General features: G+C 44.1%; 1 protein-coding gene across 11 annotated transcripts in view; it reads right to left on the bottom strand.

Moving 5' to 3' along the window:
- LOC133366316 (fms-related tyrosine kinase 3 ligand-like) overlaps nucleotides 1–19,649 on the bottom strand; it is a 53,308-nt gene extending 33,659 nt beyond the window's left edge. For 8 of the 11 annotated variants that reach the window (XM_061589282.1, XM_061589286.1, XM_061589289.1 and 5 more), the window contains exon 1: nucleotides 10,979–11,551. The gene's annotated coding sequence lies outside the window, so the exon portion shown is untranslated. Of the gene's footprint in view, nucleotides 1–10,978; nucleotides 11,552–19,480 lie in introns of those variants that run through there. The other 3 variants (XM_061589291.1, XM_061589290.1, XM_061589283.1) reach the window with 2 other exon arrangements.
- Between the last annotated feature and the right edge of the window lie 7,682 nt (nucleotides 19,650–27,331).

Genomic DNA, 27,331 nt, shown 5'->3' with positions numbered 1-27,331 from the left:
CCCCAAGCTTAAAACACTGGCAAATTTCTATTCGGAAGATGACATTGTTGCCCCTGCTCTGATGAAAGTGCTGGAGCTGAGCTTCCTCCCTCCCTGACATACTTGCTCCTCCCTACATCACTGCACAGGATGTGGTGGTGGCCTTTAAAGGAGGAACTGGACAAATTCATGGAGGGCCATTCTATCAGTGGGTATTAGCTATGGTAGCTAAATGGAACCTCTAAGTTCAGGTGCAGTATAGCTCCAAATGCCAATTGCTTGAAGGGCAAATAGTTTTCATGCTGCTTTCACGCTAGGACTCCTTAGCATAGCTGAGTGGGGGATCATTCTTCCTTTCTCAGCTGTAAGTGGAATTAAAACAGTGGTTCCACATTGCAGTCAGTATTGTGCTTTTGTCTCCAGAAATATCCAATGGTATCTATCCACGTGGGAGGGGAATGGGGGCTCTGTGTGTGTGATTTGGTGGGACATCTGAGGAGAAGGCAGTGCAGGAAAAGTGAATCCTCCCTCACCCCACTTTATTTATTTATTTATTAATTATTATTTTTTATATCCCGCCGTTTCTCCCAGCAGGAGCCCAGGGTGGTAACACTTCCTTGTTGTGATTCACTCACCCCTACTTCAAGCCTCTTTGTTTTATGTTTTATATTAATTTTTTATATTGCTTTTATGTGCACCACTTACGGATTTTTGGCATCAAGCTGTTTATAAATTCTTCAAAATAAGCATAAATAAGTTTGGAAAGCCTGTCCAGATATGTAATTTAGGTATACCTGCTTTTAAATGTTGCTAATGTGGTTTCTGTATCATTGATGATTGTTTTATATTGGATTTTAAAACTGGTTTATACATTCTTCTAAACAAATAAATAAAAGAATGTGTACAGTTTTTAAAAATGCACATTGCATTAGCTGCTGGGGAGGTGATAATCAATGGAGTTAGAGCAGGCGCGATGAGGGAGTTTATCCTCCCATCCCCCATTGCAATCCTGAGGCAAATTCCTCTGTATTTGGGGGGCGGGGCGGGTGGGTATTAAACATTCCCATTTACTTGCACTGCGTCTCGGAGAGCAAGACCTTTTACTGTTTGCAGATGTCTCCAACTCAACACAAAGGCCCCACCCTTCCTGCCCTTGGAGGCGAAGGAAATAAAGTTTGTTGTGTTTTTTAAAAAAAGCATTGATTACAATATACTCTTTTCAGTGTAACAAGGAAGTGGGGATGGAGAAACCAGATCTGTTGGCATTGCTGGAACATAACAATAGCCCTGCTGGATCAGGCCAAAGGCTTATCTAGTCCATCATCTTGTTCTCACAGCGGCCAACTAAACGCCTATGGGAGGCCCACAAGCAGGACATGTGCCCTCTTCCCTCTGCCAATCCCCAGCCACTGTTATACATGGGCATTCTGCTTCTGACAGTGGAAACAGAATATAGCCATTATGGCTCATAGCCATTCAGAGCCTACAAATTTGTCCAAACCTCTTTTAAAGCCATCCAAGTTGGTGGCCATCAGCTGTACTAGAGTGCTAAAGTAATCTGTTATCATTCCAATTTTCTTTTAAAAAGCCAAAATAAATGTGGTCCCAAAAGACAGGGACAGAATTTCAAGATCATAGAGGATAAGGCTATCAATGGTTAGTAACCGTGATAGCTGTGATATATATCCACTGCTAGAGGCAGTGCGCCTCTGAATGCCAGTTGCTGGGAATCACAGCGGGGAGAGCACTGTTGCGCTCAGATCCTGCTCACAGGCTTCCCATAAGCAACTGGTTAGCCACTGTGAGAACATGATGCTAGACTAGATGGGCCTTTAGCTAGTAACGCTGGCAGACAGGAGCAGACAGGATGGTTCATTTCACAGAAATCACTCAGAAGGGGACCTGCACATTTTGTTTCATAACTTTCATTCTAGAAGGGCTGGAAATCTCAGATTCCGGGCTACCTGATAGGAGTGTTATTGAAGACCTGGGGCCTGCAGATGATGGGTTGGTGACCCCTGCACTAAAGTGACAAAATGTTTGAATCGACAATGATGGTGCAAACCTAAATTCCCCAGTAAGTGTTTGAATCCCTCCCACAAAATAATGGCAGTCTGGAGGTACCCTAAGTAAACAAAAGACGGTGAACCTGGATTAAACACCTAATGTGTGGAAGCAGCCCTGGAGGTGTCTGGTTGATCACTGTAGTTTGTTAAAGGTGTTGGGAATTGTAGCTCTGTGAGGATAAACTACAATTCCCAGAATTCTTTGGAGGAAGCCATGTGCTGTATGGTGTGGATGTGACCCAAATCAGTTAGACATCCATTACCCTCGTACAGGCATAACTTAACCCCTAAACACATCCACTTCTCTCATCGTTTCCAAACTCTTATGCATCTTTAATTCTCTTTTGCTACCCTGTGCCACAAATAATCTCTGGTACATTGGTAACCTTCTTAAATGAGGCTTCTCTTGGAATTGCCACCCTTCGTTTCCTCATTTTTATGCAGAATGCAGATGATGTTGTTGCCAGCCCACTGCAGTCCAGCAACGGTTTCTCCAGCCCTGATTCATAGCAATGCAGATAATTTATTATCCTGTCCATTGTGTACTGGCTGGGAGGATTAAACTCCCTCATCGGGCCTGCTCTAACTCCATTGATTATCACCTCCCCAGCAGCTAATGCAATGTGCATTTTTAAAAACTGTACACATTCTTTTATTTATTTGTTTAGAAGAATGTATAAACCAGTTTTAAAATCCAATATAAAACAATCATCAATGATACAGAAACCACATTAGCAACATTTAAAAGCAGGTATACCTAAATTACATATCTGGACAGGCTTTCCAAACTTATTTATGCTTATTTTGAAGAATTTATAAACAGCTTGATGCCAAAAATCCGTAAGTGGTGCATATAAAAGCAATATAAAAAATTAATATAAAACATAAAACAAAGAGGCTTGAAGTAGGGGTGAGTGAATCACAACAAGGAAGTGTTACCACCCTGGGCTCATGCTGGGAGAAACGGCGGGATATAAAAAATAATAATAAGTAAATAAATAAATAAAGTGGGGTGAGGGAGGATTCACTTTTCCTGCACTGCCTTCTCCTCAGATGTCCCACCAAATCACACACTCAGAGCCCCCACTTCCCTCCCACTTGGATAGATACCATTGGATATTTCTGGAGACAAAAGCACAATACTGACTGCAGTGTGGAACCACTGTTTTAATTCCACTTACAGCTGAGAAAGGAAGAATGATCCCCCACTCAGCTATGCTAAGGAGTCCTAGCGTGAAAGCAGCATGAAAACTATTTGTCCTTCAAGCAATTGGCATTTGGAGCTATACTGCACCTGAACTTAGAGGTTCCATTTAGCTACCATAGCTAATACCCACTGATAGAATGGCCCTCCATGAATTTGTCCAATTCCTCCTTTAAAGGCCACCACCACATCCTGTGCAGTGATGTAGGGAGGAGCAGGTATGTCAGGGAGGGAGGAAGCTCAGCTCCAGCACTTTCATCAGAGCAGGGGCAACAATGTCATCTTCCGAATAGAAATTTGCCAGTGTTTTAAGCTTGGGGGTATGTGTGGAGGGAAAAACGGCTTGCCCATTTGGGCAAAGAGACAGCAATAGCCTTCCGGCAGCAGTATCACTGCTGTGTACTGGGATGGTGAGGGAGTAAGGCAAGGTGACAGCGAGACTGGGGCTGCAAGACACACTGGCGGAGCCAATCTAGCATTTCTGCCAGTGCCTCTGCCCAGCCCCAGCTTTGCTGCTTCACCCTCCCAGTAAGCAGTAGTGATCCAGCTGCTGGGAGACTATTACTGTGGCTCCACCCCACTGGGTGAGCCACTTCTGGTTGGAGGGCAAATCTGAACTGGCCTGTGATCCCCTTCTTATGTAGGCTAGGCCCAGGCAGCAACTGGGCAGGTGGTGTTTTAAATGTATGGTGTATACACAGCCTAGGATTCAATCCAATCAAAAGGGGTGGAAAGGGGACTTTAAGCCACAACTGTTCCAGCAGTCTCTAAGATGGCATTAATATTTCACCCATATCCATGCATTGAAGAATGGTGAGAGGGGAATTCACACCCTTGCCACTCTTTAACTAGTCACATGGCTTTAAAAAGCCCACATAATGTAGGGAACAGGGCACTGGGGAGGCTGGGGTTCCAAATCCTCATATATCCATGGAGCTCCTGCCTGATCTTGTGAATGTCATGACTTCAGTCTAACCTACTGCACAGGATTGTTGGGAAGATACGATGGGATAAGAGCAACCCCCATATATACTGCTCTGAGCTCCTTGGAGGAAGGCGGTGATACATACGCATGCTCAAACAAACAAGTATGTCTATATAATTCCTTCTATTTATTTATTTTATTTATTATTTTATTTAAATCACGCCCTTCCTCCCAGCAGGCGCCCAGGGCGGCAAACAAAAGCACTAAAAACACTTTAAAACATCATAAAAACAGATATTAAAATACATTAACACAAAACAACTTTAAAAACATTTTTTAAAAAAGCTTTGAAGACTTAAAAAAAAAAAAGGTTTTAAAATATTGTTTTTTAAAAAAGGTTTAAAAGCATATCAAAAAGCAATTCCAACACAGATGCAGACTGGGATAGGTCTCAACTTAAAAGGCTTGTTGAAACAGGAAGGTCTTCAATAGGCGCCAAAAAAATAACAGAGATGGCGCCCGTCCAATATTTACGGGTAGGGAATTCCACAGGGTAGGTGCCGCCACACTAAAGGTCCATCTCCTATGTTGTGCAGAACGGACCTCTTGATAAGATGGTATCTGCAGGAGGCCCTCACCTGCAGAGTGCAGTGATCGGCTGGGTATATATAATTGATAAGAGGATTTTTCAAGTATCCTGGTCCCAAGCTGTATGGGGCTTTGTACATCAAAACTAGAACCTTGAACTTGGCCCGGTAGCTAATGGGCAGCCAGTGCAATTCTTCCAGCAGCGGGGTGACATGTTGGTGATACCCTGTCCCAGTGAGCAATCTCGCCACCGCATTTTGCACCAGCTGCAGCTTCCAGACCAAACTCAAGGGCAGCCCCACATACAGCGCATTACAGTAATCCAGCCTGGAGGTTACCAGTGCGTGGACAACAGTGGTCAGGCTATCCCAGTCAAGAAAAGGCTACAGCTGTCTTACCAGCTGAATCTGGTAAGAGGCACTCCTAGCCACTGAGGTCACCTGGGCCTCTAGCAACAAAGATGGATCTAAGAGCACCCCCAGACTACAGACCTGCTCTTTCAGAAGGAGTATGACCCCATCCAAAGCAGGCAACTGACCAATTATCTGAACTCGGGAGCCAGCAACCCACAGCACCTCCATCTTGCTGGGATTCAGACTCAGTTTATTGGCCCTCATCCAGCACACCACCAAGTCCAGGCGGGGGTCCAGGGCTTGCACAGCCTCTCCCGATTCAGATGTTATGGAGAAAAGGAGCTGGGTATCATCAGCGTACTGCTGACACCTTGCCCCAAATCTCCTGATGACTGCTCCCAAGGGCGTCATTTAGATGTTATACAGCATGGGAGACAAGATGGTACCCTGCGGCAACCCGCAGTACAACTGCCAGGGAGCCGAAAGACAGTCACCCAATGTTATTCTCTGAAAACGACCCTGGGGATAGGATTGGAACCACTGTAAAACAGTGCCTCTGATACCCATCTCACCAAGTCGGCCCAGAAGGATACCATGGTCAATGGTATCAAAAGCTGCTAAGAGATCAAGTAAGAGTAACAGGGTCGCACTCCCCCTGTCCTTCTCCCAATAAAGGCCATCCGTCAGGGTGACCAAGGCCGATTCAGTCCCATAACCAGGCCTGAACCCAGACTGGAATGGGTCAAGATAATCTGTTTCATCCAAGAGTACTTGCAATTGCTGTGCCACAACCCTCTCAATCACTTTCCCTAAAAAGGGGGTATTTGCAACTGGTTGGTAATTGTCGCAGACCAATGGGTCCAGGATGGGCTTTTTCAGGAGCGGTCAGATAACCACCTCTTTCAGGGCAGCTGGAACCACTCCCTCCCACAATGATGCATTGACCACACCCTGGATCCATTTGGTCAAACCCCTTTGGCAAGCTTTCATAAGCCAAGAAGGGCAAGGGTCGAGAGGACATGTTGCTGGCTGCATCATCGCAAGCACCTTGTCCACGTCATCAGGCTGCATCAACTGAAACCGTTCCTAAGATGTTGCACTGGGCACCTCATTGGGGACTACAGTAGATGTGGATGGGGCATCAAGATTGCTACGGAGGCGACAACTTTACCCTCAAAGTGTCTTGCAAACAATTCACAGTGGGCCTCCAAAGGGTCTAAGACTCCATTTCCTGAACATGATGTCAACAGACCCCTGACAATATGGAAAAGCTCCACTGGATGGCTACTTGAGGATGCGATGGAGGTAGAGAAGTGGGCTTTCTTCGCCACCCTCACTACCACACAATAGGCACGGTTATGATGTTTTACTTGTGCCCAATTAGCCTCACAATATGTCTTTCGCCACTTGTGCTCTAGCCGTTGTCCAGCCTGTTTCATTGCCCTTAGCTCACTGGTGTACCAAAGTGCAAACTGGGCTCCACAATGCCAGAGAGGGCGCTCGGGGGCAACCATGTCAAGAGCCTGACGTGCCTCGCTGTTCCACAGCGTGACAAGGGCTTTAACAGGGTCACCTGCTCTATCTACTGGGAACTCCCCCAGGGCATTCAGGAATCCAGTGGATTCCGTTAGTCTCTGGGGACGGACCATCTTAATCTGTCCACCACCCCTGCAGGGAAGGATCGGAGCTACAAGTCTGAACTTTACCAGGAAGTGGTCTGACCATGACAATGGGGTGACATCCACCCCCCCATCTCCAGAACACCCCTTCCTCCATCTGGAGCAAAAACCAAGTCAAGGGTGTGCCCTGCCCTATGAGTCGGGCCGGTGACAACTTGAAACAGCCCCATGGTCGTCATGGAGGCCATGAAGTCCTGAGCTGGAACACTAGAGGAAGCCTCAGCATGGACATCGAAATCACCAGGACTATTGTTCTGGGCTTCTCCAATACCACAGCCAAGATGGCCTCTGCCAGCTCAGTCAGAGAAGCTGCTGGGCAGCAGGGTGGATGGTACACCAGCAGCAACCCTAGTTTCCTGTCTCCTTGGCCCGACACCAGGTACAGGCCCACACAACCAGCTCCAGGACAGAGTGGTTTCCTGATGACAGAGATGGAAGTTTTGTAGACCACAGCAACTTCCCCTCCCCCCTCCACCTTCCCTGCAGCCTGTGTTGGTGTTGCACCGAGTATCCCGGTGGACAAAGCTGGGTCAGATCACCAGATCACCAACCCAGGTCTCGATAATGCACACCAAATTGGCACCTTCATCCACAATCAAATCATGGACGAGTGTTGTGTACCAATCTGGCATTAAACAACAACACACACAGGCCAGTGGGCACAGCCAATGCGCAATGAGGAACCCATCCATGAGAGGAGTGGGAGGGAGGAACAAGGCATAGATAGTGATGCCCTCGTCTTCTATGGTAATTCCCATCCCCCCATGGCTATACTTCCCTCTACCCGTGATCACTGAAACTGGAGTGGCATCACCCTCCTTACTAAGACTCCTCCTAAACACCTGATATGGACCCAACAAGAACCCACCAACAAAACCTATCTGAGCCAATTATCCCTGTAGGCCTCTGTGAGAATTGGGAACAGTCAGACCCACTCAATATTTTTCACACAGGTCACATCTATTCCCCCTCTGTCTCACACCCAGGGAGGGCCAGCCTTCTGCCAGTTACAAACTCTCAATCTGAAGGCATCTGGCAACTTTCTCCTATCATTCAGTTCACTGCACATGCTCTCACCCTGCGCAGGAACTACCCATGAGCCATATGCCCTCCCCACTACCAACCTCCCCCAGATTGGTTAGGAAAGAAAGAAATAGAAGAGGGTACCACCCTCACCCTCGGGACTCCCTAAGGGGCTCCCCAAGGGCAGCCGGGCTTTTTATGCCTCCTGACTCAGCCAGGAGCTGATGCAAGAGGCTGCAAGATTAACTGCAGCCTCTCTCTGGAGCCAGGATCAGGCAGGGGGTCCCAGTCCTTGCTGCACTTACCAGGGACATCAGCTGTCTCAAGAGACAGCAACCCAGAGGAGCAAGCAGCAAGCACCCAGATGCTGAGAGACTCATTCCCAGGGCAGGTCTTCTTCAGTCCCACTACTGCTGCAGCTGTTCCCTAGTGCTGCAGCTATTGCTCATGTTCAGGCATGTGTGCCACTGAATATGTAGCTAAAGTAAAGCTGCATTGACCACATATGAGAGGAAGGTATCAGCTGTCTTGGGGAAATCCCAAGCTTTGCAGAAATACAAAAAAAATTTCAGGGGAAAAAATGGTGTTTTCACTGTGAGGGAAAACCCAACACAGCCCAGGATTAAACGTGCTCGGTGACTACAGAATGGTGACACAGGGGTGCCTGGGTGGGTGAAAACTGGGTGGGAGGGGAAATGGAATGGAAAATTGCGGAAAAGGGCTCTCTATTATAACATTATATTGTAGGTCCCACCTATGCATATGAGTGGCTAGTGTTCTGTCCTCTCTTCTGTAAGAAACAGAATCCAGGACGGGGGTGCAAAATAAGGACCCAGCATTATTCTTCATGGGCTCCCAATACAATGGTTTAAATATATAACAAGTGGCACCTGCAACAAAATGCAGCAGTATGGAGTGCGGGCCGCTCCATACTTTTTTTTTCTAGTGAGTGTATTCTGCAACATGTCTCTGGGCACTTCCAGACAACCTGTTTATTGAGCATTCATTCTGATTTGTTTGCAGGGAGATCAGACAATGTTGACTATTTAATCATTCTGATTTGTTTGTGGGGTGGTTAGATGATGTGACAAAACAATTGTTATCCCACATTTCCCAGTGCATTTTCCCATCACTTTCCTTAGAACAAGAAGTCCAATCTTTTTGGGAACTGGGTTTGTTGTGCAAGACCTCTCAATCCACTAAAACTGTGCAGCCTGAACTGCCAGTATGTGATTGAATCCTTCCCCAAAATAACAACAATCTGGAAGTGCCCATTGATGCAATAATAGTGCATTAGCGTTGGATTTATTCTGGACTGTCCACACATTATTCCTCTTGATTCTGCAATGTTTCTCCAATATTATTGCATTATTGCCATCCGGAGGAGCACTCTTGCACTATAGTGCAACAAAAGTGGAACAACACATTTGCACTATGAAAAGTTACAGGATATCAGCAAGAAGTTACAATGCATGCACTGACTGGAAATGAAGGAGTATGTCTGCTCCATGTTCATATTGATTTTAACTGTATTTTATGGCTTTCATTTCTTATATTATACTTTATTGTATAATTTGTATACACATCATTATTGTATAATAATTATAAATGAATTTGAGGAAATAAAATGCAACGTAAGAAGTTAAAGAAGCAATAAAAATGCAATGAACAATCACACCTCATCTAGCACCTACCGCATTACAATTGCTACGGCAGGCAGAAAAATCATTAAGGAGTTCCCCAAGACCCTCCACAGTTTTCAAGAAGTCTGTGGGGAAAAAACTATGGGACCCACTGCTTTGGACTAGACTCTGAGATGATGCAGAGAGAGAGAGTGCTTCTACTGGTAGGAGCGTAGGATTTTGTTGAGAGGGAGGGTTGGGGAAGAGAGCACTAGCATGCAAAGATCAGGTGCTTATTCAGGCTGTTTCTGCACCTCTCTGTTGAATGAGCAACTGGGAAGCAATAAGAATTTCAGCCTGGTTGGGCACGATGGACCAATTGGTCTGACTGAGCACATAGGGAAGAGTCAGAGCTCAGTGGTGGAGCACCTGCTTTGCATGCAGAAGGTCCCAGGTTTAGTCCCTGGCATCTCCAGGTACAGCTGGGAAAGACTCTTGCCTGAAACTTACCACTGAAACCAACCACTGCTAAGATTCAATGTAAACAAAACTGAGCCAGATGGAACAGTGTCAGCTTCTGATGTCACCAATCATTTCCCCCATCCGTTACATATGAATAATAATAATAATAATAATAATAATAATAATAATAATAATAATAATAATAAATTTAATTTCTTCGTCGCCTATCTGGCCAATGGCCACTCTAGGCGACTTACAAAATTGTTAAAATACAATTGATAAAATACAGTAATACAATATAAAAACAATACATCTGCAGCAACAATATTAAAACTGGGCAGGAGGCATTACAGTTATAACAATTAACCCTCCCCGGATACCCCGAAGGCCTGCTGAAAGAGCACACAGGAAGCTGCCTTATATCCAGTCGGACCCATTGGTCTGTACACTGGCTGGCAGCAGCTCTCCAGGACCTCTCCTGGCCCTACCTGAAGCTGCAACATCCTCTTTACCTTCCAGCCCTGAGCCTGCAACAGGCGCCCTTCTATCCCTCCACCCACAAGACACCTGTTCTATAGGTATGCTAATACAATCATAGCCAGGGGGCACCTAAAGACCATCAAGGAATAACAATTTGGGAGTGATGCCAGGGGGAACCTCAAGGCTGCCTGTTGTCACCTTCACTGTCACTCTTGTTTTTATTTATTTATTTTATTTATTCATTAGATTTATATCCCGCCCTTCCTCCCAGTAGGAGCCCACTCTTGCGGATCCTAGAGAGCCCAGAAGCTGAAAGTTGCAGCTTTTGCCTTCTTCCTTTTTACCCGTATTGCTAACCTCACCCAGATTGCTGGGGGTGGAAGAGAACTCAGGATCCCTCCAGGTTATGTGGGGAGGGGTCATAGCTTAGTGGCAGGGCGCCTGCCTTGCATGCATGCAGAAGGTCCCAGGTTCATTCGGGCTGAGAAAGTCTGAAAACCTGGAGAGCCGCTGCCGGTCAGTGTCGGCACTACTGAGCTTAGATGGTCTGACTGGGTAGTGAAGGTAATTTCCTATGATCGCGTGGCTATCTCTTACCTGTAATGATCGTCGCTTGGCTCTCCTGGAGAGGAGGACGTAGAGGTGGGGGGACGGGAGCGATTTGTTCCCCCAGTTTTTCTCCCCAGCCTAGCTGCTGCCTTCTTACATGCAACCGCCTTCAAGAGACCCACGAGAGTACAGCCGTCAAAAGACCTCGCAGCCGGTCTGCTCGGTTTTGTTTAGGCGAAAGTGAAAGTAATTGGCATGGGGAGGGGCCAGGGACTGTGCTTTGGAGTGGGGCACGATGGTTGATTTAGGGGGTGACGCCACTCTTGTCTTTCCCCGTCCCCAAACATGCAGGTGGTTATCTTTGACGCACAGCATTACACCCCTCCTGCTGCCACCCCGTGCTTCGCATCGCCACCTCAGAGGTACCGCCACAAGCCACGCTCAGCACCTGTCTCCACTGTGGGCAAGAGAGCCGCTCCAGTGGTCTCATCAACGACGCGGGAAAGGCGACAGTATCGCTAAGCATATGAAGAGTGCGACTCCTTTCTCAGCCAATCTCAGAGCGTTTGGGTTGCAGGGGATAGGGCAGAAAGTCATGTTGGAGAATGGCTTGACCCTCCCCCCTCCTTCGCCGGGACCTTAAAACATGAGAGAGCGCGCGAGAGGTGAGATCAGGGACTTGAGAATTCTCTACTGTCAGCCCGGTTTCCGTCCCACAGTAGCCAGGGCGGTAATGACCCGCGCCCGCGCCCCCGCCTGCAAAATCTCGGAAAGAGTCCAATCCCTTCCATCGTTCTGGCAGTAGCCAGCAACTCCGATTTACTTCCCATTTAATCTGTATACATGCCTTACATTTAAAACACACCCATCCAAAAAAGAATCCTGGGAACTGTAGTTTGTTCAGGGTGCTGAGGATGGCACCTCTATAAGGCGTAAACTACAGTTCCTATGATTTTTTTCCTGGGAGGGGGGAAAATATGCATTAAATGTATGATTCACCTCATATTCAGGGATCCCGGCCCTTTCCCATTTACTGGACTCTGCTGGTTCCATTGAGCCAACTCCCCTTAACTCTCCTGATTGTTCCAAACCACTGGACACCCCAGCCGCTGCTACTCTGTTTTCTCCCCTCCCCTCCTGCTCCTCTACTACTGTGTCCCATAGGGAACCTAAGAGATCCTCACCTTCAACCCTGCATTTCTTGCCCTTTTCCCTGCCATGAATGGGTAGCACTAAAGGTGACAGCCCTCCTTCCCCATCTCCTCTTCCTCCTCCTCCACCCCATAATATGCCACACTGGCTACTTCAGAAAGAGACAAGGGGCTTGGGAGAGATGTGGGGTGCTGTTCTACAGCAGACACACAATCCCCTTAAATGGAGCCTGAAGACCTCTCTCTCTCCATTCCCCAAGAAGGCTTCCCCTGACGCTGGATGCTTCCCATATCTGGCTCCGGCCCTTTCCCACGAAGCCAGAGAGTGACCGGGCTCTCAATAACTCCGAGGTCATCAGCAGGCAATGTTTGTTTATGCTTATTTATTTAGAGAAAATGTCTTCATCACTTTATATTCAAAGAGTCTCAAAGTGATGTATGGAAAATAAAAATTAAACACCATAGAATATAATTTCAAAACAGTGCCATGCAAAAAAAGTGTACAAAAATACAATGTTGCAAAGCTGCCCGCCCACCCCCTTCTTTCTGGTCTCACCACAGGGCCCCCACGGAGTCTGGGGTTAGGAAAGGCATCTGGAAGGTCAGGGGATCTGGGAGAAAGTTGGGGCCAAGCAGTCAGGATGGAGAGAGATTGGTGGCAAAGGGGCAGAGCAGCAGAGAGGAGCAGGGGACTGGTGCTGCCCGAACATAGGCCAGCATTCAACACAGGCCCAGTCCACACATGCATGGGCCCCAGGGCTTGGCGGCGATGGGCAAGCTGAATCCAGACCAAACAAATGTGCTTTCGGTTGGGGTTCTACTGGTCTGGACTGGGAGTAGTTGTGCAACCTGTTCTGGATGGTGTTTGCACTCCCCCTGAAGGGTACAGCTGGGGCAGAGCTCCTGAACCCAACTCTGCTATCATTGTCATATGTGTATTTGTATGCCACCTTCCCACAGAATTGTGCCCAAAGTTGCTCACAACATATCAAATAAACAATTATTATATTTTTTTAAAGTATTAACAATTAGGAATAATCATAGCATCAGCAAGTAAATACAAAACAACAGTCCATACAATATTCTCTACTTTGTTCTTATTGACAAATTAATGGAGGGTAAGGCTATGAATGGCTACTAGCCACAATGGCTATGTTCTGCCCCCACTGTCAGAATGCCAGGATGGGTGGTATTCCGTGTCAGTCCTACTCAGAGTAGACCCACTGAATAGACATGGACTTAGGTTCATTCATTTCAGTGGGTGAGTAGGACAGTTGAATACAACCCTATATAGTCTCTGAATACCAGTTGCTACGATTCGCAGGTCGGAAGAGGTGCTGTTGCACTCAGGTCCTTCTTTCAGGCTTCCTGTACAGGCATCTGGTTGGCCACTGTGAAAGCAGAATACTGGACTAGATGGTCCTTTGGCCTGATCCAGGAGGACTCTTCTTATATTCTTAATAGAAATAAGCTATCCAAGGGGTCACCAATATGGTGCCCATGGCACGCAAATACCTGCAGATGCTTTCACAGGGACCCATCTATCCTGACACTGATGTGAATGAAGCATTCTGTGGCTGCCCATAGCCTAGATTGCAGAGTCTGTGCTTGCTTGCAAGATGTGTTTGGTGCCCACAGCAGTTTCTCCAGTGTGCAAATATGCCAATAAGCCCAAGAAGGTTGGCAACCCCTGAACTAACCTAATCTGACAGCTTAAACTGAACAGCATTGCATAAAATAACACAGATAAGTCAGTCAGTCATCATTTATTACGGTCACAGACCAGATAGTACAAGAATACAAGATACAATATCACCATAAAAATGGAAATAAAATGTTAATTAAAATTATCTAAAAATCATTTCAACTTATTTAAAACTAAACAAATTGGCCCGAATGAATTTCATTTTCAAAGATCATTTAACCATTTTTTTCCTGCAAGGAATAGCGGCTGCACAGAATTTAGCAACTTTCTCCGTGACTAGTTGCTGTTGATCTCCAAGTAAATACTCCAAGCAATTTTCCTCACTTCTACCAGGTATGTGGTCAAGAATGGGTTTAATGATCTGGTTTCTAAGATCATGATAGTATGGACAGCGTAACAGCACATGGGCAATTGTTTCAACCTCATCGCCACCACAAGGACATTTCCTATCACAATATGGAATTTTATTATATCTACCATCTAAAAGCATTGAAGGTAGGATGTTCATTCTTGCGAGGGTAAATGCCCTGCGGTAACTGGGGATAGTAAGATGGGACAAATATGGCATTGGAGTTAATGGACTTAAATTATGCCTATGTTTTCTAACTTGCATTAAATGGTGTTGGTAGTCTATATCTTTAATTCTTTGTAAAATGTTCATCTTTGCTTTTAAGTAGCCCATTTCTTGAATCACAGAGATAGAAAAACCCAGGTTCAGAATTTTATCCATTATCAGCTTCTCCCAGGGGGATTGAAAATTATCTCCCAAGATATGTGGAGAGAGCCCAATGGGGTCAAATTTCAATTTCAACCAGGTGGTGATTCTCAGCGCCCAGATCTTAGATTCTATAGTTGGTAAACCTGCCTCAAGTCTGAGAATAAAACTGGGGATACAACTAGGGACCACGAAAATAGTTCTCAAAAAGGAGTTTTGTATCGATTCCAAGGCAGAAAAGTTCTCATAAGTACTAACTTGTGCCCCATAGAGTAGTTGTGGGATTACTTTTGCGGTAAATACTTTGATTGCTGGGATAAAAAGTTGACCGCCTTTGTTAAAAAAGTATGATAAAAGAGCTCTCTTTTTTTTTTTGCATTCCAAACCATTGCCTTTATCTGCATTTGCCATGATCCAGTTGATTGGAATGTTAGACCTAATACTTAACAATATTTACTTGTTCGATTGAGTGTCCGTTAATTTGCCAGCGATGTTTCGGTCTTTTTTTGAAAATATTAATACCTTAGTTTTCTCATAGTTGATTGATAACAACTCCTTCGAACAAAATGCGGCCAAAGTTGCTAAAAGGCGTCTGAGACCAATTGGGGTTCTTGCCAATAGAACTATGTCGTCGGCATACAACAGTATGGATCTAGGATTGCCAGCTAGTATCGGGGCATGTGAGGAGATGGTGGCCAAGCAATCTACTATCCCATTGATATATATATTAAATAATAGTGGAGCTAAAATACATCCCTGTTTTACCCCTTTAAACGTGGGGATGGGATTTGATAAATGGCCCTTGTTGTTACACCTAACCCGCAGGGATGTGTCCACATATAATCCCCGAATCAATAGTAGCAACCTTTTGTCAATATCCAAAGCGCTTAGTTTCTCCCAAAGTCTCTCTCGGGAGATAGAGTCAAACGCTGATTTTAAGTCAATGAAAGCTGTAAACATCGCAGTATCTGGCTTGGTCGAGTATTTAGATATTAGATGGTAAAGAACCAGGGCCTGGTCAATAGTTGATCGTCCGGTCCTAAAACCTGCTTGTTCGTGGGCCAATAAATTCTTTTGCTCCACCCAGACGTTCAGTTTATCATACAGATGGGTCGCATAGAGTTTACTAATTATATTCAGTAAACTTACTGGTCTATAATTGGCTGGGTCAGTATGAGAACCTTTTTTATATATCGGAATGATTATTGCAAGGCCCCACTCTTTAGGTATTTGCATTGAGTTGTTAATATAAGTAAAAAGGGCCGCTAGCAGAGGGGCCCACCATTCTGGGTTTGATTTGAACACTTCCGCTGGAATGTTGTCACTACCAGGGGCTTTCCTCAGTTTAAGTTTGGCTATTAAGTCAAGGACCTCTGCTATAGAAACCGGGGCCCATTCCGGAATTTCATTTTCCATATAGTGTATTATAGTACCATTATCAGTGTCCTTTTGATATAATCTGGCAAAGCAATTTTCCCAGATAGCTGGAGCAATATGGCAGTCTAGGTTGAGTGAAGGCTTTGGGCAGTTATACGTTACAAGTCTCCAGAATAAAGTAGAATTTTTTAACTTGGAAGCATGTAATAAGCATAGCCAAATTTTATTCAATTCTATTTTCTTTTTCCTTTTAAGCATATCCTTATATTGCTTCCTTGCCGTACAATAAATTGAAAGATGTTCAGATGATCTATTTATAAGCTTTGTATGTTGATAATAACTGTATTTTATTGTCACGGCATTCTTGGTCAAACCGTGATTTTGAATTTTTGGGGGCACTTTTCCTGTTAAGGTTGGAAATTACTAGAAGAGATTTTTGAAGAGAAACTACTAGTTGTTGGAAGTAGGGAAGTGGATCCTCGGTATAAGCTGCTGCGATAATTAAATCTTTTATCACTAAGATATCTGGGGAGCTTAACCGTATGTTTATTTCTTTTTCTACTTTAGGTATCCATCTCACCCTTCCCGGTCGAATGTCCACATCTGTTTTAATAAAGGTCTGATATCCTAGTAATAAGGGGATTACGCTGCAGTTTAGTACAATGTTTAAAGGACGGTGGTAGCTCTCCGGGCGATCCTCCACCTTGAAACTATCCACTAAATGAAACAGCTCCTGTGATACAAAGGCTAGGTCGATTTGAGATGCTCCTCTTGATGAAAGGTAAGTAAATTCCCCTTCTAAGTCCCCACAGGTACGCCCGTTTAAAAGTATTAAATTTAGTTTAGTTAGCTTTTGCATCAAGCTAATGCCAGTATAGTTTAGGCCACTATCTCTCGATTGTCTTATGGGGATATTAAGAAGACCTTCTATTGGGGGAGCAATCATTTGATATTTAGTATATAAAGCAACATCAGACGAGCCTAATCTAGTGTTAAAATCTCCAGCAACTATTAATGCGGCTTCCGGATATATTGCAGTTAGGTTCTTTAAATATCCTTCCAACCTTACTACTTTATTAATGGCGGCTTTTTTATCTTGACTCGGAGGTAAGTATACATTGACAAGCAGTAAGGAATAACATGGAGGTTTTATAATTACAGCTACAGCTAGATTTGGCAAGGGTTCGAGCTTTACGATTTGAGCATTAATTTTAGTTGATACAAATATACAATTACCACCTTTTGGACGACCACCTCTGGTACTTTGGCTGGCATCTAAATGGAAAGGTGCGTAACCATCTAGGTATAGCTCACCCATTACCCAGGTTTCTTGTAAAAATATAATCTCAGATTGTGCTAGAAAAGCAGTGGTATATGGATTTTGTTCTTCCACCCTGCTATATTCCAAGAGGTGATCTTTAATTGATGTAAGTTTGGGGAAGGTCTTTGTCAAGTTCTGGCAGACTGAAGATCAGGTAGCTCCCCATGTGATATTTTTTCCCCAGTCTTCAATTGCAGGGAGTGCTTAGTGCAAGATTGATCCAAGGAGCTAGTCATTAATGAAATTGGCATGCTTGTTGTTTGTCTGGAATTCCCCCCTGTTAATATTTCACAAGAATCCTTGATCTCTTTTTCAGTGTAATACGGTACAAGCGGCTTTGTTGTTTCTGTAGGCTCTACTTTTGTTTGTCCGCTCAAACTGCTAATGCAGGAGTCATCGGTTTGCTCCTTTTTTTTCTCTTTTAGGGTAGTCAGTAATTTTCCGAGACTATCCAAAATTTCTATTTGTGCTTCTATTGAAAGCGCGGTATACGATTCCAGTAGGTGTTGTTCTTCTGGGATGTAAAACATTTCTTCCTCATTTGGAGCGGGCATAGAGTTATTTCTTACATGGGTTTCTTGTGTCTTCTCAGTATTTGTAGATACATCCTTAGAAGTCACCATCTGAGAGTCCTGTTTCCTTGACTCCATCATCAATTCTGGAGGTCGCAATTTAATTCTATTTAAAACCGATGGTGATAAACTTTGCATCGGAGCAACATTTTCAAAAACCCTATGAAGCATTAGGTTCTGCGATAGGAGTAAATTTCTACTTTCATACAGAAGACTAGCTATTTTTTTATCATGGAATGTGACTATAGCTCTTGCTTCCACATAATTATAAAAAAGATATTCTATCGAAGCAACTTCCATACACCAATCTATTCCAGGTATAATATGTTCAATTAAGGATTGGAAGTGCTTCCTTCGATGGAGTTGAGTTAGAGCTCCTTTGGGCTAATATTATAGCCACTTTCACATTGCTTAAAACAAGTTCCCATGCTCTAATTTTGTGAGCCTCAGCCAATTTGCAATTATCTGAGTTCTTTTTTGATTGTTGTGGTTGAAATTTAATATAGTTGGGTGAGGAGGGATGTGAAGTTAAGGTATTGATCTCCAGCTTTGAAAAATCTTGCTCAGTGGATTTGTTATTTTGTCTCATTTGCTCCAAAATGGTTGCGTTTTTCTTCTTTTTCATCTTTATTCTCCTAGATTTCCTCTTTCTCCTCTTTTTTCTCTTGGTGGGAGTTGTCGGCGGATCCATTAACTTGAAAAGTTTATCAAATCGCATACGAGATTTATGTCGGACTCTACAGGATTTAATATTTTTAATATTTTTACTCTTCTTAGGTTGCTTGGCTGTCTGTAAACTCATCTTTTTGACTGCCCGAGTAGGGGAAAGTTTCAGGCATGAAGTTTGACTAGCCTGCAAATCTGTAATTAAGTCTACATTCACTTCTTTATGGGAGCATTCGTTCTTAATAATTATATCTGTTAGTGTTGAAAGTAATGAGTTCGACTCAGCAACGAATTTGGAAATTTGAATTAGGGATTGTGTCACCACTTGACACCAATTTGCATTGATCACAGTAGGTTGATGTTTATTCAAATCGAAGTCTTTTGCCTCTTCCTGGAATTGCTTAAGTTCTGGGGAGTTGGTTTTGAGCTCTTCATAGATAGATGAGGATTCAAGGGGGGGCATTGAACTAAAGTCACTTAAAACTGAGACATTAATTTCCTTTCCCTGTACCATTGTCTCAAAGATTGGACCTTCCTCTACAGCTGCTATTAGTTCCTGAGCCGAATTTGGCCCTAAAGGATCCTCCGCATTTAACACCCACGTCAGGGAGTTATTTAACGTCCAGTCATTATTAAAGTTCTCATATATTATTGTAGCTTCCGCCCCCTTCCTAGGCCTTGCTTCCTTTGTTGTGTCTTTTACATTATAATAATGTGTTATCTTAGTCTGCATTCCTTTATTTTGGGAGGCATCTATATCAGTACACAGTTCTATCCCAAGTTCTTTGTATTTTTTCCTGGTAAAAACCATCCTTTTAGATTAATGTTTGGGCTTCAATTACAGCTGACCTGTTGCTTTAACACCTCCAAAAGATAATGCTGCCGAGGCGGGAACAAGCTTCAAGGTAAGAGCAGCAATTTGTTTGAGCTTGTAGTCAACAGATTTAAAGGAATGGAAAACTGATATAGCTCCCAGCCCGCTTTGTTAGTTATTTGTCGTTTATCTATTCATTAGGTCCACTTATTTATAAGCAAATCTTTACCTCCATGGGCGTTCTGGGTCACCGGACATATCTTCCTCTTTGTGTAGAGTACTTGCTTCAAAGCTTGACTTTCCTGACGTTCTTTGGAATTTAAAGGTTAGGAAGATTTTCCTCTTGGCAAGCCTTGGTTTCAGTGTGAAGGGAAGTTGTTTACTATTAGATTTCTGCCAAATGCAGCTCCGGCTCCAGCAAACACATATTTGCTAATCGGCGGCCATTTTCCTCTCAACACAGATAAGCTAAACATTTTATTTATTTATTTATATACTGCCCCATAGCCAAAGCTCTCTGGATGGTTTACAAAAATTAAAAACATTGAACATTAAAAACAAATATACAATTTTAAAACCATACAAAGTTTAAAACCATGAAGCACAGATAAACAGGTTAAAAGACCGGGGGTCAGAGCTCAGCACATGCTGTTAGAATGCCTGGGAGAAAAGGAAAGTCTTGATCTGGCACTAATAAGATAACAATGTTGGCGCCAGGCGAACTTCATCGGGGAGATCATTCCATAATTTGGGAGCCACCACTGAAAAGTCCCTCTCCCTTGCTGCCATCCTCCAAGCTTCCTTGGAGTAGACACTGGAGGAGGACCTTTGAAGTTGAGCATACTGTACAGGTGAGTTTGTGTCGGGAGAGGCGTTTTGTCAGGTATTTTGGTCCCAACATAATAACTTAAAAGAGAAGAGAGAATAACACTGACACAAAATGTATATATATATAAAGACAGTTTTGAAAGCAACAAACAGAACTTCACTCAAGCTTGCTCTGGATCCCTATAAGGATTCCATTGATCACCTAAAAATATCATCTGCAAATGAAGCCCCTCTGAGCATTCCATCCTCAAAGCTTTATAACTGCCACCTTGGTAACAGCATTTGTATGTTAGCAGCTGATGAAGGCAGAAGCTGAAACGTTTTGTTAATACAATAAAAACCTCTGTTTTGTTAATCACAATTACATTCATATATATATATATATATATATATATATATATATGGGGTCAGACCATTGGTCCACCTGACAGTATTGCCTGCCCTGACTAGCAGTGGCTCTCCATGGTTTCAAGCAGGAAGTCTCTCCCAGCCCTACCTGGAGACACCAGGGATTGAATCTGGAACTTTCTGCATGCAGAGCAGACACTATACCACTGAGCAATGAGGTGAAGGTGACCAGGAGTTCTTTTTTCGAGCTTTAATTGACTGGCAAGCCACTTGCAGCCTTTCCTGTACAAACTCGGCCCAGTCTCAGTCACTCAGGCCCTAATTACTTCCAGCTTGGGTGACTGTCCTGTTCTCTGTGATGGGCTGAAAACTGTACTTGGTTCAGAATGCATAACATTTGACTGGAGCTTTCCTGTCAGACTGTGTAATTCCACTCCTACACACCATTCACTGGTGGTTTCTGGGCTCAGTTCAAAGGCCACAACTTAACCTTACATTTAAAGCAGTATTATGCTACTTTAAACAGTCATGGCTTCCTCCAAAGTATCTTGGGAATTGTAGTTTGTTAAAGGTGGTGAGAGTTGTCAGGAGACCCCTATTACCCGCACAGAATTACAGTTCTCAGAGTGTGTTAACAATAAATCCCTCTTCCCAGGGAACTCTGAAAATTGTAGCTCAGTGAAGGGCATAGGGGTCTTTGAACCACTCTCAGTGCCTTTAACCAACTACAGTTCCCAGGATTCTTTGGGGAAAGCCATGACTATTTAAAGTGGTATGTTACTGCAGCCATGAAGCTTACTTGGTGACCCTGGGCCAGTCACTGCCTCTCATCCTAACTCACCTCACAGGGTTTTTGAGGAGATCAGATGGGGAGGAGAGAACTATGTACACCACCTTGAGCTCCTTGGAGGAAAGGTGGGATATAAATGTAATAAACAAAAAACAAACAAATAAATATAGGGTGTGGATGTGGCCAAATTGCTGAACTAGTTTTAACCTCTTGAGCGCTTAATGGTTTAGGAACTCAAGAACCGTTGTCTTCCATAGGAACGTTCCTGTCAACCCTTAAAATAAGTCACAGATCCTATTCTACAATTAACACGATGAGCACCAGCCCAGCTTAAACAGGGTGAGGCTGCCTCACCAGGCAGCTGATTTTGGGCATCATGCAAGAGCACAAACTTGTTAGCTGTCTAATGTGATTTTATTGTTATTTTTACTCCCAAAAGAAGCAGTAGTGGTATTTTCTACCTTGTTGTTGTTATGTGCCTCCAAGTCGACTACAACTTATGGCAACCCTATGAATCAGTGACCTCCAAGAGCATCTGTCATGAACTACCCTGTTCAGATCTTGTAAGTTCAGGTCTGTGGCTTCCTTTATGGAATCAATCCATCTCTTGTTTGGCCTTCCTCTTTTTCTACTTCTGTTTTTCCAAGCATTATTATCTTTTCTAATGAATCGTGTCTTCTCATGATGTGTCCAAAGTATGATAATCTCAGTTTCATCATTTTAACTTCTAGTGATAGTTCTGGTTTAATTTGTTCTAACACCCAATTATTTGTCCTTTTTGCAGTCCATGGTATCCGCAAAGCTCTTCTCCAACACCACATTTCAAATTAGTTGATTTTTCTCTTATCAGCTTTTTTCACTGTCCAACTTTCAAATCCATACATAGAGATCGGAAATACCATGGTCTGAATGATCCTGACTTTAGTGTTCAGTGATACATCTTTACATTTGAGGACCTTTTCTAGTTCTCTCACAGCTGCCCTCCCCAGTCCTAGCCTTCTTCTGATTTCTTGACTATTGTCTCCATATTGGTTAATGATTGTGCCAAGATATTGATAATACTTGACAAGTTCAATGTCCTCATTGTCAACTGTAAAGTTGCATAAATTTTCTACCTAAGGCACCAAAATATTTAATTTGACTGGCTTTGGACATTATGCACTGGAGCAGGGGTCAGGAACGCCATTTGCTGCTCTGCTTCAGGCAGAAATTTGTCTTGAGCTGGCCTTGGTGCTTGAGTACAAGAGACAGGGCCTTTCTGATGGTAGTGGTGGTGCCAAAATTGTGGAATAGCCTCTTCAGGAGATCCATCAGGCCCCCTCATTTTCTGCCTTGGGACAAGTATTAAACCTTACCTATTTAAGCATTAACCTGTTTAAGGAGGCTTTCGATGCTGAAGGTGCTGCTGTGTCTGACTAAGGGTGTTTCCAGATGGGAGTTTTATATCTCAGATGGGGTCACTCAGATCTGATGTTTCTGTGCAGACAATTGATACATTAGCTTCCACATAGTCATGGAATTTGTTGCTATGCCGTTCAGCTCTTCCAGATGACCTGTTTATTGAGCATTAATCCTGACTGGTTTGGATGGAGATTTAGACAATGGATGCTTCCAAACAGTCACTATTTTCAGGTTTGAAACAACTATATATTGGCAGATTCAAGTTGCACAATTATAGCTGATTGGGAGTCTCGTGCAACAAACCTGCTTCCCCAAAAGATCAGACTTTTTGTGGGAAAGTGATGGGAAAGTACAATGTCTACTTGCCTTGTGAACAAATCAGGATGAATGCTCAATAAACAAGTCTGAAAGTGCCTGGCATTGGCTATTAAATGAGCATTCATTCTGATTTGTTTGTGGGAAGGTTAGATAACATTGCAACTCAGGGCTCATCCATCCTGTCCACAAAAAATCCACATTTTCCTTATGCCATAATGACCCCTGGTTGTCCAAACTTGATCCTTCACATTCTGATTAAACTTTTTCCCTATCCATACTTGTAGGTGCGTCCTTTTTTGTTTACTTTGCTTTTTTGCTGTTTGCCTACCCCTGCCCATCCCTCCTTCTGTGAGTCCACAAAGTGTGCTTGGCTTGTTTACAACCCCCCCTCCCTGACCTCCCAGCACAGAGCTGATCATCACACACATCAGCAAAAATCATGGTGGTGGTGGGAGAGACAAAATAAGCCAGCCCCTGATACTGCTTTCTCCGCATCCCATTGTGTTTTGGCTCAGTAACTGAGGAAGAAGGGGGAGGGGCAAGGTGAGGGGAGCCAATGGGAACCCGATAGAAGCAGGAGGCATGGAAGGAGGTGGAGTTTATAACTGCCCATGGGAAACAGCGGGTCAAAGCAACCGGGCTCCCTCCTTAACAACAGGTTGTAATTACTCTTTCTATTCTTTTCAGAGTATACCTGGTTTGAGAAAATCTGAATTAAGGGAGGGGAAAGTGTGGGAAGGCGGTGATTGGAAGAGAACGTCATATCAACGAGAGTGAATTAATGGATGCACAAGGGGCTTACACTGCAGATTGTAAGGAAGTATGGATGAGCCCCAAGCAAGAGTTATCTCACACTTTCCAGTGCCTTTCCCTGTCACTTTCCTTATTGTTAACAAACCACTCTTTTGAGGAAGAGGATTTGTTGGGCAAGACCTCCCAGTCAACTATAATTGCTCAGTCTGAATTTGCTGGTATGTGACCGAATCTCACCCCCAAATAGTGACAGTCTGGAACAGCCCTCTCTAGTTTTAACTTGATTGGTGTTGGACATTACTGTTCCTGCTATGTGATGCCCGGGAGAGAGCCCCAAGGTCCTGATGGGTAGGTTTTATTCATGAGGCTCTGCTGGAGCCCAATTGGGCTTCCCTTTCTCTGTGCAGCCACCAGGCCCTCCTTCCTGCCAAGTGTGCTGGCCCTACAACTGGCAAATCTGTCCGTGTTGGTCTCTCTCTTTCTCATTTTTCTGATCTTAAGTTCAGTTCTCCACATTTACATATCACTTTGCAACTTTTTAAAAAAAAAATCCTCATGAAAACAATGCATTTCTGTATATTATTTTCACTAGTACAGTGATTCCCAACCTGGGGGCCGTGATCCCCAGGGGCCCCACAAAGTAATCCAGGGGGGCCGTGAACAGTAAGGAAATTAATTATTTATTATTATTATTATTTAAAAGTCTTCATTCATTGGATGCTGTCTGCTCCTCATTGCCACTGCAGACTATACCTCCCCCTTGCTCCAAATAACTGGGGAGGGCTTTGCTGAAGTGGCAAAGTGTCTTTCAGGCGTGCTGAGGGCAGGTGTCTGCCTATAAAACATGTGGCAGATACCAAAGGAGGCTGAGGGTGGAGCTACCAGGAAGAGGGAATTACTATTGCTGACTGCTGTTTCCTTGCTGCTGACGAGAGGATTTTCCTAAAGCAAAAGAGGCAAGGCTGCAAGGAAAGGCTGCTTTCCCCCTTCCTGGCAGTCAACCTGCCTGCCTTTCTTGGCTCCTGCTTCGCTGCCACCTCCTTGTAAAAATTATTCTTATTTGCGAGGCGGCCCAGATCTCACCTTTGGCTCAGATCCCCATCTCTGGAGCTAAATGTGTGTGCCAGCATTCCCCTTTCTTCCACCTACATCCCCCCCCCCAATCTCTCCAAGGCTGTTGATGGCTTCCCCCCTCCCATGTGCCTGAATGCATACATGCCTGCAGATGCTTGCAAGAGAGGCAGGTGTGTTTGTGTGCGTGCTTGCGCTGATCTGTCTTCTGCTCTGCTGTCTTTCCCCAAGTGCACACTTAACCAAGTAATCAGTTCTGATGATCAGACCTTAAAGGACTAACCCCCCTCCTCAATCTATCCACCCTTTTGTCTTTACAATGTAGCATCCCCACTGTGACCACATTGCTACTTCTTTATTATTATTATTTTTAAAATCTCAGCAGGTTGAGTGAGGCTGGGGTCCACATACTGCAGCTGAAATGTATTTACTTTATTTATTTGTTTGTTTATTTATTAAATTTGTTAGACGCCCATCTGGCAGGGGTTATCCTGCCACTCTGGGCGACATACAATAAAATACAAATACATTCCATAAAAACATAAGCAGAAAAATTAAAACCACCCCTAGAACTTCAGTCTAACAACCTAAACCCCCTCCCCAGCCTGGTTGAAGAGCCAAGTCTTCAAGGCCCGTCGAAAGCACAGCAAGGAGGGGACCTGGCGGAGGTCAGTTGGCAAGGCATTCCATAGCGAAGGAGCCACTACAGAGAAGGCTGTTGTCCTAGTCCTCTCCAGTCTAGCTGCTTTTGTTGGGGGAATAAGGAGTGAACCATTCGTGGACGATCTTGTTCAACAGAGCCCCTGGTGAGAATGGAGGCATTCCTTTAAGTAGAGAGGGCCGGCTTCAAATAAGGTCTTGAAGGTTAAAGTCAGAACCTTGAATTTGGCCCGAGCAACCACCGGCAGCCAGTGCAGCTCCCTGAGTAATATGATCTCGGCAGCAGCTGCCTTTAATCTGGCAAGCCGCTGCATTCTGCACTAGCTGCAGCTTACGGACCGTCTTCAGTGGAAGACCCACATATAGAGCATTACAATAGTCCAAACAGAATCAGGGCATGCACCACCAAAGGGAGCAAACGGCTTGGGAGGTAAGGGCGTATCCTTTGTATGAGGTGAAGTTAATAAAGCGCTTCCCAACTAACAGCAGCCATCTGCGCCTCCATAGTTAATTGGGAGTCAAGGATGACCCCCAAACTCCAGACTTGGTCGCTCAGGGACAGATGTGCCCCATTGAGCACCAAATTGGTAATCCCCAGCTTTGCCTTATCACCCACCAACAGAACCTCAGTTTTATCCGGATTCAGCCTAAGCTTATTCCTGCCCATCCATTCCCCCACCGACTCCAGACACTTGGATAACAATTCTAATGCCGTCAGTGGGGAGGATTTGAATGAGAGGTAAATCTGTGTGTCGCCTGCATATTGATGGTATTGCAGACTGGATCTTCAAATGATGTTATTGCATTTATATCCCACCTTTCCTCCAAGTTGCTCAAGGTGGTGCACATGATCCTCCCTCGTTTCCATTTTATCCTTACACAGACCCTGTGAGATAGGTCAGGCTAAGAGACTATGTCTGGTCCAAGGTCACCCAGTGGGCTTCATGGCTGGGTGGGGATTTGAACCTGGATCTTAGTCCAACACTGTAACCCACTAGTGTTGGGAGACAGGCCTGTACATCTTCAGGCTGTGGAGGGGAGGGATATACCAATTTGATTGGACCTTTGCATTAAGAAAAGAAAGCAACACCTCCCTGTCTGCGGGGAGCTTTTAATGGAAAGGGATATTTGGAGATGTGATTTTGCCATGCACCATTTTTTCAATTAACAGAGACTAAAATTACAATGAGCGTGGGGGAGTCACAAAATTTTTTGAGCTTACAAATGGAGTCTCGTCCTCATAAAGGTTGGGAAGCATTGCACTAGTATATGCATTCATATGCACACTTTACCCTAGTTTGTACATTTTACTTTGCTAGACAACTGCATCTCAACATTCAGAGAAGTGTGAATTTCAAAGGATGGCTGTGTTTCAGTTAGGGATGGGCAAGAAATTTGATTCAGTTCACATTTAAAGCCAAATCTATCAAATGTGCACTTTCTGAAACAACATGAGAACCGAAATATAGCCATCCTTCAAAATTCGCTCTTATCTGAATTTTGTGGTGTAGTTCAACTAATTAATATTTGCAAAAATGCCTATATTAGGGGAAGGTGTGCATAAAAATGAATGTATTTGTGAAAACAACATACAAAAGTGCATTACATTAAGACAAGTTGCTTGCAAAATATGAACATTAGTCAAACTGCATACAAAAATGTGTTTAGAAAGAGAAGTTCTCACTAATATGCTGGGGAACTTTCATGAGGATTTTTAAAAACAATTCACAGATTGCTGCAGAAATGTGGAGAACTGAATTAAAGACTTGAAAAACTGAGAGGACTGAAATTGACAGTTCCTTCCACCCCTAGTTTCAGTTCATATATTGTTTTGGAAAGTGCAGATTAAGTTCACTTTTAAATACGAACTGAATTGAATGCCCCCACATTCCTAGCTGGGCCCCGCAATTC

This window comes from Rhineura floridana, chromosome 11 (genome assembly GCF_030035675.1).
Source record: "Rhineura floridana isolate rRhiFlo1 chromosome 11, rRhiFlo1.hap2, whole genome shotgun sequence".
NCBI classification, from domain to species: domain Eukaryota; kingdom Metazoa; phylum Chordata; class Lepidosauria; order Squamata; family Rhineuridae; genus Rhineura; species Rhineura floridana.
The sequence above is the reverse complement of the archived record's forward strand: the minus strand, read 5'-3'. Positions and strand labels throughout refer to the sequence as shown.